We start from the raw sequence: 10,697 nt of genomic DNA, 5'->3' as shown, positions 1-10,697 counted from the left end.
TATTATTATATTCTTATTATTTATATGAGTATGATTATGCATATTTTCCATTGGGAGGTTACTTAGCACCAAATTGGAATAGTGGCGATTACCTATGTGCCCTCATAAGACTGTCTTAATTGACTCTTGTTAGTGTATCCACCTAAGCTCATGATTATGGTCCTTACCTTTAAAAGTAGGACACTCTCTTTGTTCAGTGCGGGAGTAGTGCACTAAACTCCATATTAGAGCTCACATGATTTATGTTGGTTAACGGTATCTCCACATATGTTATGATTATGATTTTGAAGAATATTGCATTGACCTTATACTATGTTTTCAGAATCAAATTATCAATTTTCATGTCATGTTTACTTGGTCAATGCTACTTGTGTTTACTTATGATCATTTCAGACTTACATTTCAGTTTCAGATCTTCGAGTGAGCTAGGGCTTGTCCTAGCGACTCACTTATGATTAGAGGTTATTGAATGACCTTGAAGGTCTTTTTCGGAAATTTTCATAAAATTGCCGTTTTACCCTTCCCGATAGTTGCACCGAGTAATTTCTGATCAGTTGGTGAAGTTGGTTTGAGAATTATAGAGGTATTCATTAACCACAATTATTTAATTGACAGATATTTATTAAATAATTAATTTAATTAATGTTTAATGGGTCAAATTCATAATTTATTTAATACCCTTCACCACTTGACCCATATGAAAATAAGTTAGTGGGGTTAATAATTTATCACAACACAATCGCTTATGGCTAAAACTACTAGATGAGAGAACTCAATTTGACATAAAGAAAAACTATCTAGGGGTGTTGATGCTTCTAGACCTGTAGAAGTGGATAATGATGCTGCCATTTAAACCGTATTTAGATATGCTTTCTTGATTATTTGATTGCTAAGATATTGTCTTCATCTATGTTATGTTATGGCCGAAGGTGTTAAACAATATAAAGACAACAACATGACAATAATGACCAATCTTAGGTAATAATTAGGTAGAGAATATAATCAATTGAGATGAGGGCAAACTCTTGTATACATATGTTCGTCCATTTTTCATGGTTGAACTTTAAAAGTTTCTTTTTAAATTTGGTTATGTATTGGAATTTCCCTATAATATTATAAATTTGATTCAGATTTCAAGATATTGGTATATGTAATTAAATATTGTGTGTATTGTATTATATGAATACCATTATAATTATGTCATTTGGAAAAATTAAGACTTAACCCTAAACTTGAATTTTAGGAAATATAAGACTTGACATATTAATTGGTATCAAGATTTGGAGCTTGATTAGAGATTTGAGTGAGTTTTTGGGTCTAGACTAGAGGCATAGTTATTATGGGTGTTGTTAGTTTTGAAATCTTATTGTGATTATTTATTTGAATAGATTGCATTGACTTGGAAGCCTAACGAAAAGGGAATGCTCAAGTCACAGAGTAATTGTTCGATGTTTGAGGCAAGTGAATTTCTTGACCCTTGTTAAGTGTATAGAATCATGTATTTCCCTGTGGTGTGTGTTGGGGAGTAATACAACTTAATAATGGCTTAACTTGTTCATATTGAATAATATAATATTAATGATGAAAAAGAGGTAATATAAGGCAATGTGATTAATTATTGGTGTGTGATGTATTGAAAATAGTTTGAAAGGTTTATTGATTCATTGTTGATGTTATATCACGATTGTGTTGTTGTGAATTGTGCATTGTTATGGAAATGATCATCTCCTCATCAATTCCGTGAACATGTCATTTGCATTAGTTTTGAGACATAATTGTGACAAGTGTTATGTGAATTGAGGAAGGATTAAGATATTAAAGAGGATGTACCATTTTGAGGGACGTGTCACGCGCCGTGACAAATATTATGATTCAAGGGACGTGTTATACACCATATATGATTCTATTATCGAGGGTCGTGTCACACACCACGAAGGATGCATGGATTGATAAGTCCCCCATGGGTCCTAGACTGAGGGACGGTGAGTTTGTATCGCTAGGTCAGACATGCATCACTATACTTGACATTACATTTCATTGCATTGTGCATCTTTTATCATTTGTGAACTTACGAGTACTTATCTGTGAAGCTTGTGATTGGTGAACTTGATATTGTGTGTTGCTCACCTGTAATTGTTAAAGTGATATGGTTGAACTATATGTTATGTGAGTTGTGAACTATTAGGTTTGGACTGGTTTTTATGCATGTTGTAGTTGTGGAGGTCTGGTTGGGATGTAAGGAGTACCTGTATTTTATACCCTTAGCTTTAGTTTTAGGAGTTTACTTGTTGAGTGTCGTGTGGTTTGGTACCCACCCCTTGCTTTTGCATTTGTGTAGGTTACGTGCTAAGATCTTCGTGATACTCTCTCTTCTCTTCTTATATGAGGCTTCCTGTGGAGATTTGTGAGGTAGTTGTTTGTCATCTCAACGAAACCTCTTACTCCTATTTGTGATTTTGTTCTACTTTAAAGACAACATTATTTGAGACTTACGTATTTTCGTTCAAATCTATTCTAACACATTAAATACTTGTGCACATAACAATCAGGTTTTGGGGATTTAGTTAAGTTGTCCTGTTATCCGCATTAGTAATTGTTAATAAACTTTTATTATTATTTTGTTTCTTCATTTTATCGTAATGGTTGGGTTTTAGGCTGACTTGTCTTGGTGTGATAATACAAGTGCCGTCACATCCATTTTTGGGTTGTGACAAACGGTATTGGAGCCCAGGTTCATATGTCGCATGTGTGCTCAAGCCAAGTCTAGTAGAGTCTTGAGGATTGACGTTGAGATGTCTATTGCTTATGACTATGGTGACTTTTAGGAAAAATCTTCGCTTCTTGAGTCGCTATCGTGTATCCTTTATCCGTTCTGATTCTTATTGTTTATTCCATTCTCTTTCACTTATATATAATAATGAGTCATGCATGGTTCTTCATGTGAGCAGTTGGTGTGTCGTGTATGCTTGGATGCTAGACTTGATACTAAGGTGTAAGTGATAGACTTATGAAAATAATGTGTGGACAAATTTAGAATGTTTGGCAATTTGAAGGGATTGAGTAAGGTTATGGCTCGATGATACATTTTAAGGATATTTGAATAATTAGGTTGAACAATGGTTTGAGGGACTTCATAATTGTGTTATCTTTTTCAGGTTAGTTATCCCATCAAAGGGAATAATACTTGTGTGGTATAGGATATATCTGGAGTAGTTTAACAATTGAAAGTTGAATGGTTAAAGGGATGGCTAGATAAGGAACGCTATAACTTTGGAAACTATAATTTGTAAAGTTATCATAACATGTATAGGTTGCTTAGCAAATGATGAGAATGATGTTGCATCAATTGAGGTCAGAATCTTTACTGTGGTTTCATAGATTGAATCTATAACAAATAGGGTCATGATGCAACTAGTACAATAGTACCGATGTTACTTGGTTAGAGTTATGAAGTGTGTTACTTATATGATCTATCTAATCTACGAAAGAATGTGTATTACTTAGGCTAGAGATAGAACAAATTTGGTAATGTTTTGCAACTATTCAATGGATAGAAATGTGCAGGCTATTTGGTATGATCTTTTCAATAGGCATGATGTGTTCTAGTGGTGGATCTAACAGACTTTCATGGTGTGGTACTAGTGGTATATGGAAGTACATTGATTGTCAAGTACAAATACTAACTATTCAATGAGTCATTAGTTGTATCACATGGTCACATAAGGAGAGTCGATATTGCATTCACATTTGTGAAATCAACTAGTTTGTTGCTATGAACGCTTGGGTTAACCATTCTTTATAAGAAAGATTTTAGTGGTGGATCTTTGGTACGGTATTAATGAATTTAGGTTGTGAAGTGCATCCTGAGGATTCTAAATGAGGACTAGTGATTTCATCGTAAGCTCCAAAGGATTAGATTGATGTCGAATGGACAAGCTAATGGGTAAATGAAGTCCCAACGAGTATACTTTTGTAAAGGCAATTAAGAATGTAACACCCCATAGCCTTAAGAGGGAAGTTTAGAATGTTTTAGGGTTCCAGGTGTCACCCACGAGGCCACCCACGCCACGTGGATGGACCCACGCCCCGTAGGTGGGCAGCGTGGGTGAACTCCCTTTTAAATCTGCCTAAGGTAGTGTCCACGGGTAGAACCCAAGCCCCATGGATGGGGTTGTAGGTCCCAAGCCCCAAGTTCATACACCCAGAACCAAACTACGCCCAACCACACGGGCCGTAGGTCAAACTACGTCCCGTGGTCGGGGTCTCGTGGGTGAGGTAGTGAGACGGTTTTGGGTGGTTAAGTTTAGAGGTACTTTGGGATTTTCCGAATTTAATTAGGATTAAGTGATGCCTTTTTACCCTAATCTACACCACCTATATAAATACTTTAGACCCCTAAATTAAGTCATTTAAGTCATTCTCTCAACTCACCAAAAAGAAACCCAATTCCCTCTCAAATATCCTCTCTCAAGAAGAAGAAGAAGAAGAAGATAAAGGTTCAAGCTAGATTCAAGTCCTTCAATCTTCAAGCTTTTGAGGTCCTTGTGACTAAGGTATGATAGCTTTTCATCCATGGAATTCCCTAGTTTTCCTCAATTGTGAAGATGGAATCCTCAATTCAAATTAGGGTTCCTTCCAATATTGTGGGTTATATTAATTATGGATCTAATTGAGTGGATAATGATTGTTTATGATTGAATTAATAGTGAATCATGTTATTATGATGAAATTACATGTTTTCCATGACTAACCCTAGTCTAGTTGATGAAATTGAAGTAATGTGGGTTTATGCCTTGAAAAGGGAAATTGAGGATTTAGATATAATCTTCTAGAATTGATGATATGTATAGTAGATTGCTTGAGATTAGGGCATATAGATATGAATTGAATGAGGCTATAATATACATGTTGAATCATGATTAGTAATGCTTGAGTTTATGCCTATATGATGATATGTGATTGGAATTGTCTAAGAATAAAACATATGAGTAGAATGCCTTAAGACTTATCCCCATATTGAGATGCTTATGAGAGGTATTGCTTTGAGGGAAAAGGCTTGTAGTCATGAATGTTGATTGCTAGGGCATGAGAGTAAAGCTAATGTGTTGAATTATGAATGTTAAGGCTTTGAGAGTGAAGCTTCTATGATAATGGTAGACTACTAGACATAATTGTTGTGGAAGGATTTTACCTACCTAATCTATCTTATGAATGATTGAGTGTATGAAGTGATAGAATCACATGAGTTATGATTATATCTATGTCTAATGTAGTGAATTCTAGATGTGATGATTGAAAGAAAGTTTAGAACCTCAAGGAGGTAAAGTATGAGATTATGCATGTTTTACGAAATCTATGTAAATGCTTTAAGAACACTTTGAGAGTGAAATGTTAATGATTATGTTGTTGTTGTGGGCTAATTGAAAGGTTATTCTCATGAACTCATAATGAACATGATATGAAAGGTTTCCTCAAATAGAATGATTCTAGGTTGAAAGGCTTGCTCACCTAAAATGAATCTAAGTCAAAGGACTATATGATGACATGAGTCTTGAGGTGATTCCCCAAGACCTTCATATGATGAGGAGTATGAGGTGATTACCCTATATATATATATATATATATATATATATATATATACTCCTAAGGCAAGAGTCATGTTGATCATGGAGGCGAATACGTATGATCCTTATAAAGTGGTGTGGAGGCGAATACCTACATTACACCATACATGAACATGGAGGTGAATACCTACGAATCCTTAAAATGAACATGGAGGCGAATACCTATGATTCCTTAATATGAATTATGTCATGAAGAATGAATTGTGTCATGAAGAATGAATTGTGTGGATTGTAGCTTGAAAGGCCTTCCATGATATGTATGACTAGAGGTGATTCCCCTTGTCTATGAAAGATGAGCTAAATATGAGAATAAAATATGATGAAGATGTATGATGGCCTAAAGTGGTACTTAGCGTGGGTGAGGTTATGAGGTCTCATCCATGCATTGCACAAGTATACTTTGAGGTTACTTATGAAGTGTTTTATCTTATGTTATGAAGATCTAAGTATTGATTATGCTTATGTATATGTTGTATCTCTTATGTTTATGAATTATGTCTTATGTTGAGTAATGTTTATATTATGTCTATGTTGGTGATTATGCCTATGATTATGTTGTTATGCACTTGATGATGTTATGCAAGCTATCATATTTAGTACGTTTTGTACTAACGCATACTCTTGCCTACATTCTTATCAAATGTAGGGTCCGACGACATTGAGTTCCATTCCCGTGGTTAGGTTCATAGTAGAGCAAGGATTGAAGACTTGGTGAGTCCTCATAGCATCGAGGATTTGATCACCTTTCCTTTATGACTTTTAGTTTTATGTTTAGAACTATTGTATGGGTTGTGTCCCAAGATTTATTCAAGTTGTTTAGATGGTTTGAGACAAGTGTAATAGACTTCCGGTTTACTTTTATAAAAGACTTCGATTGTTATGAAAAATGTTTTAAATTTACGCATCATTTCTATTACTTTATGTTATGATATGCTAAGGGGCTTGTATGAGGCCTCTGGGGCCTTGTACGCCTTGTTACATCTAGGGGTACCCCTGGTTTGTGACAGAGAATTTTTGTAAGTGCATATAAATTGGGTTAGTCCTTTGAACTTAGTTAGTATAACTGGGTTTAAGGTATCATGTCGATGATAAGGTTTACTTTGAGATGATGGCATTGACTACTGAGCATAACGGTAATAAGAGTTTGTGATGAATTATGACCAGGATGCAGCCATATGATAAGGATTTTTTATTAAATGAATTCAGTATGGTAATAATGACTTACAAGTATCTAAAATTGTGGTTTGCTATTATTTGGTGAGAGCTTGGTAGTATGGAAAGTTGTAGGATGTGTTGAGACACCATTTGAATAGAATGGAAAAGAACTAGATTATTAATGGAAAAAACTAGTGGGATGTAGTTTAGCCTTCGAAAAGTGGCAAGAGCAAGGATGATTACTCTAATATCAAAGGTCAAAGATGTATCTTCAGAAAGAGTGGAGAATTGGGTTCAGAGACATATGGTTCCATCTATTTCGTTGTAGTTATGGTAACAGTGTCACATGTTCATTAGATGGGCTAAAAACTATTGATAAAATTTGAGAAAGAAATCCATAGGTGTTTGGTTTGAGTGTGGTAATAAGATTTTTTGTAGTTTCGAGTTTGGTAACTAATACAGTTGGAATCATAATTCAGGGTTTTCATTGTCAGCCTACATTCGTAATTGTATGTTTTGTCTAGGTATGGATTGATAATGTAAAAAATGATCAATTGCATAAGATATTAAGCATTTGAAAGGACTTATGCATGATTTAGATTGTTACTTTCAATTGTTAAAGGACCTACATTTGGGTTTCACTTAAATTTTTGGTCTGGCATATGTGTAAAATGTCATGGATTATTGGTCAAAGGATAAGATTGGTAAGTGAGTTAGGGAAATGAATAAGAGTTTGGTATATTGAAGAGTTCAAGGTATTTGAGATTTGCGTCATGGGAATAATCTAAGAAAGGTGAAGGAATATGACATCTCGTACAGACCCTTGGTTCGGAGTTGAAGGTAGTAAGGATTTTTGCCTTTTAGTTCAGATGTGACTATGCAATGTGAACTGGTTTGGCACATACTTACTATGGGCTTATCAACGACTTTTATGAAGATGGAGTTTAAGTTTGGGTGGCAAATAATGATGTGTGGAAGATTCTGTGTTTTTACATTGATATGGATTGTTGGAATTATGGTAGATGACTTATGGGGGTTGCTATGGTATGGACCTACAGGTCTACATGGGTTTTGAGGATTTCAAGGGGATTGGGACTACTATGTTAATGTGACTACACAGACTATCGTGATTCGTTACATAGACATTTGGTAGTAAATATAAGTTACGTGCTCATAATATACAAAATTATTGGGGTGACAAAAAATTTCTCTAAATTTTAGCATGAGGTATATGACTATTTGAATGGTAGTTGTAATTTGGTATGTGAAAGATTGTGTGAAGTTGACATTGTGCATGATTCAATAGCTTTATCTCGATGGGAAAGTATTGTTAGATTTGAAATTAGTTCTATCAACCTTGGGTGAGACCCGTATCCGTCATGGAATGCTTACATGGAAAGAGAGGGAGCCATAGTTTGAAATTTTTGGAGGTGACAATGTGTTTGCTTAGAAGACTTTGATACTAGTTGTTATACCCTATTTTAACTTGAGGTCGAAATGGTGTATAACATATTGGTGATTCTTATGTTATTTTAAAGAGTCGCCACCTAATTATTTTTAACGATGAATTAGGACACCTATTTTGCTAAAGTTATGCTAAAATAACTCTATATTAAGGTCCGTTTAACCTTATGATATTCTAGATAAGGGTTATAATTTATCCTAAAGGGAAGGTGTAAGGCATCCTCTAAGATCCATTAAAATAGTTAACCAGTCAAACTTAGGTAAATTAATTAAGAAAGAAAATGAGTACTAAAGAATTTGAAAAGTCACAAGTTGGAAAATATTTCAAATTTGATAACTCTTTTATATTTGGAAAGAACTGACTTGTGCTTTTTAAAATAAAATAAAATAATAGATGATTACTTATTTAAAACAAGATCGTTGTACACATATTTTTGCATGAAAATACACTAAAATATGATCCTTGTACATGAAATAAGTGCATACTTTGGAAAACATTTTTCTGAGTAAGCTGACCTTAAATAAAATATTGATGCCTTAAAAAAACGAGGGATTAATTACTTGAGTGGATCCTTTTTAAAAAATAATTACTTATTTTAGATATACTCTTTAATTATTACCATTTATAGCAATATATAACAATACTATATATTTTATTAAATTTTTCTCTCTCTCGCCTTTTTCTCTTTTCTCTCTCTCAGCTTTTTAATTTTTCTCTTTTTCTCGCTCCTTTCTTTTTGTTGCTCTTTCTCTCTTACTTTCTTTTTTGTTGTATTTCTTTCTTGCTTTCTTTTTGCTGCTCTTTCTATCTCTCTTTCTGTTGCTTTTTTTTCCTTTTGTTTCTCTCTTTACTTTCTTTCATAGAGTAGTCAATGATTCGTAGAATGAATAAAATTTGTATCAATAATTAATTAATTAGACAAATAATTTAATCATAACAAATGAAGAGATATAATAAATTGCAAAATGAATTAAACTTGAATTAAAAATGTATTACACACATATTAAAGTTGAATTAGAAGAAAATTAAACATGAATGCAAAATGTAGCAAACCAAAGAGCATTCTATGATCTAGTAAACTGAATGAATTTGTATCAATAATGAATTTAACAAGTAATTGAATCGTAACAAATCAACTAATAAATTGCAAAATGAATTAAAATTGTATTTAAAAGTGTATTGCACAAATATTAAAGTTGCATTGGAAGAGAGAATTAAGCATGAATAAAAAAAACTTAACTAATGAAAGATCAGACAATGATCTATAGAGTAAATTAAACTTATATTAATAATGAATTAAACAAGTAATACAATAGTAACAAATAAATCAAAAAATTGCAAAATAAATTAAATTGCTTTAAAATTGTATTACACAATATTAAAGTTGAATTAGAAGAGAGAATTACGAATGAATGAAAAATGTAACTAACAAAAGACAAGACAACGATCTATAAACTGAATTAAACACATATTAGTCATGAATAAAACCTATATCATATGTATCTTATAAATTATCTTTGCTTTTATCACTAAGAAAATGAGTGATGGTTGCAATATGTATTAAAAATATATTGTGCATGTCTTATAAATGTATTATTAGCGTGTTGCCTAAATTATTCTTGTTGGTATCCGTAAGAAATGAATGAATGCAATACGTATTATAAATGTATTATTAATGAATAAAACATGTATTATATGAGTCTCATAAATTACTTTTGGTTTGTATCACTAAGAACGTGAGTGATGTTTGCAATATGTATTAAAAATGTATTGTGCATGTATTATAAGTGTGTTACCTAAGTTATTTTAGCTGATATCATTAAAAAGGGAGTGAAGTTTGCAATATGTATTATAAATATAGGATGTATTATTCATTATTTTTTTCATGACCCGAGTCTACACCCTGGACGTGGCCGGCACTCGAAGACCATTGTTGGTCCCTAAGCGAACCCTCATCTTGGCTGACTACAGCGGAGACTAACTCAAGCATACAAAGACTTAAAAACTGAAATAAAATTCATGAAACTAGAAATAACAAAGACTTAAAAACTGAAATAAAATTCATGAAACTAGAAATACAAAGCTTAAAAAACTGAATAAATTCATGAAACTGAAATACAAAAGCTTTAACTCAAATGAAAAACTCTAAATAAAATAAATGATACAGACTTCTCAAACCCTATTGTCTATCTATGAAGCCTCTAAATGAAAAAGATGGAAGTTGGGACAAGACCAACGACATCCTAACTAAATTGAAAAGTAAATGAAATCCTCCGGAAACAAAGAGGCTCACCATAGCTAACTCGAACTTCCGGATGTATCAACGAAGCTCCTGTTGATGACCCTAAATACCTGTGTCTGCATCATGAGAAGATGCAGGTCAAATGGCTCAGTACGTGGAATGTACGAGCATGTAAGAGGATTCTAAAGCATAAACATAAGCTTGAACTTTA

Source organism: Solanum tuberosum, unplaced genomic scaffold (genome assembly GCF_000226075.1).
Source record: "Solanum tuberosum cultivar DM 1-3 516 R44 unplaced genomic scaffold, SolTub_3.0 scf00019, whole genome shotgun sequence".
NCBI classification, from domain to species: domain Eukaryota; kingdom Viridiplantae; phylum Streptophyta; class Magnoliopsida; order Solanales; family Solanaceae; genus Solanum; species Solanum tuberosum.
Note: the sequence above shows the minus strand (reverse complement) of the source record.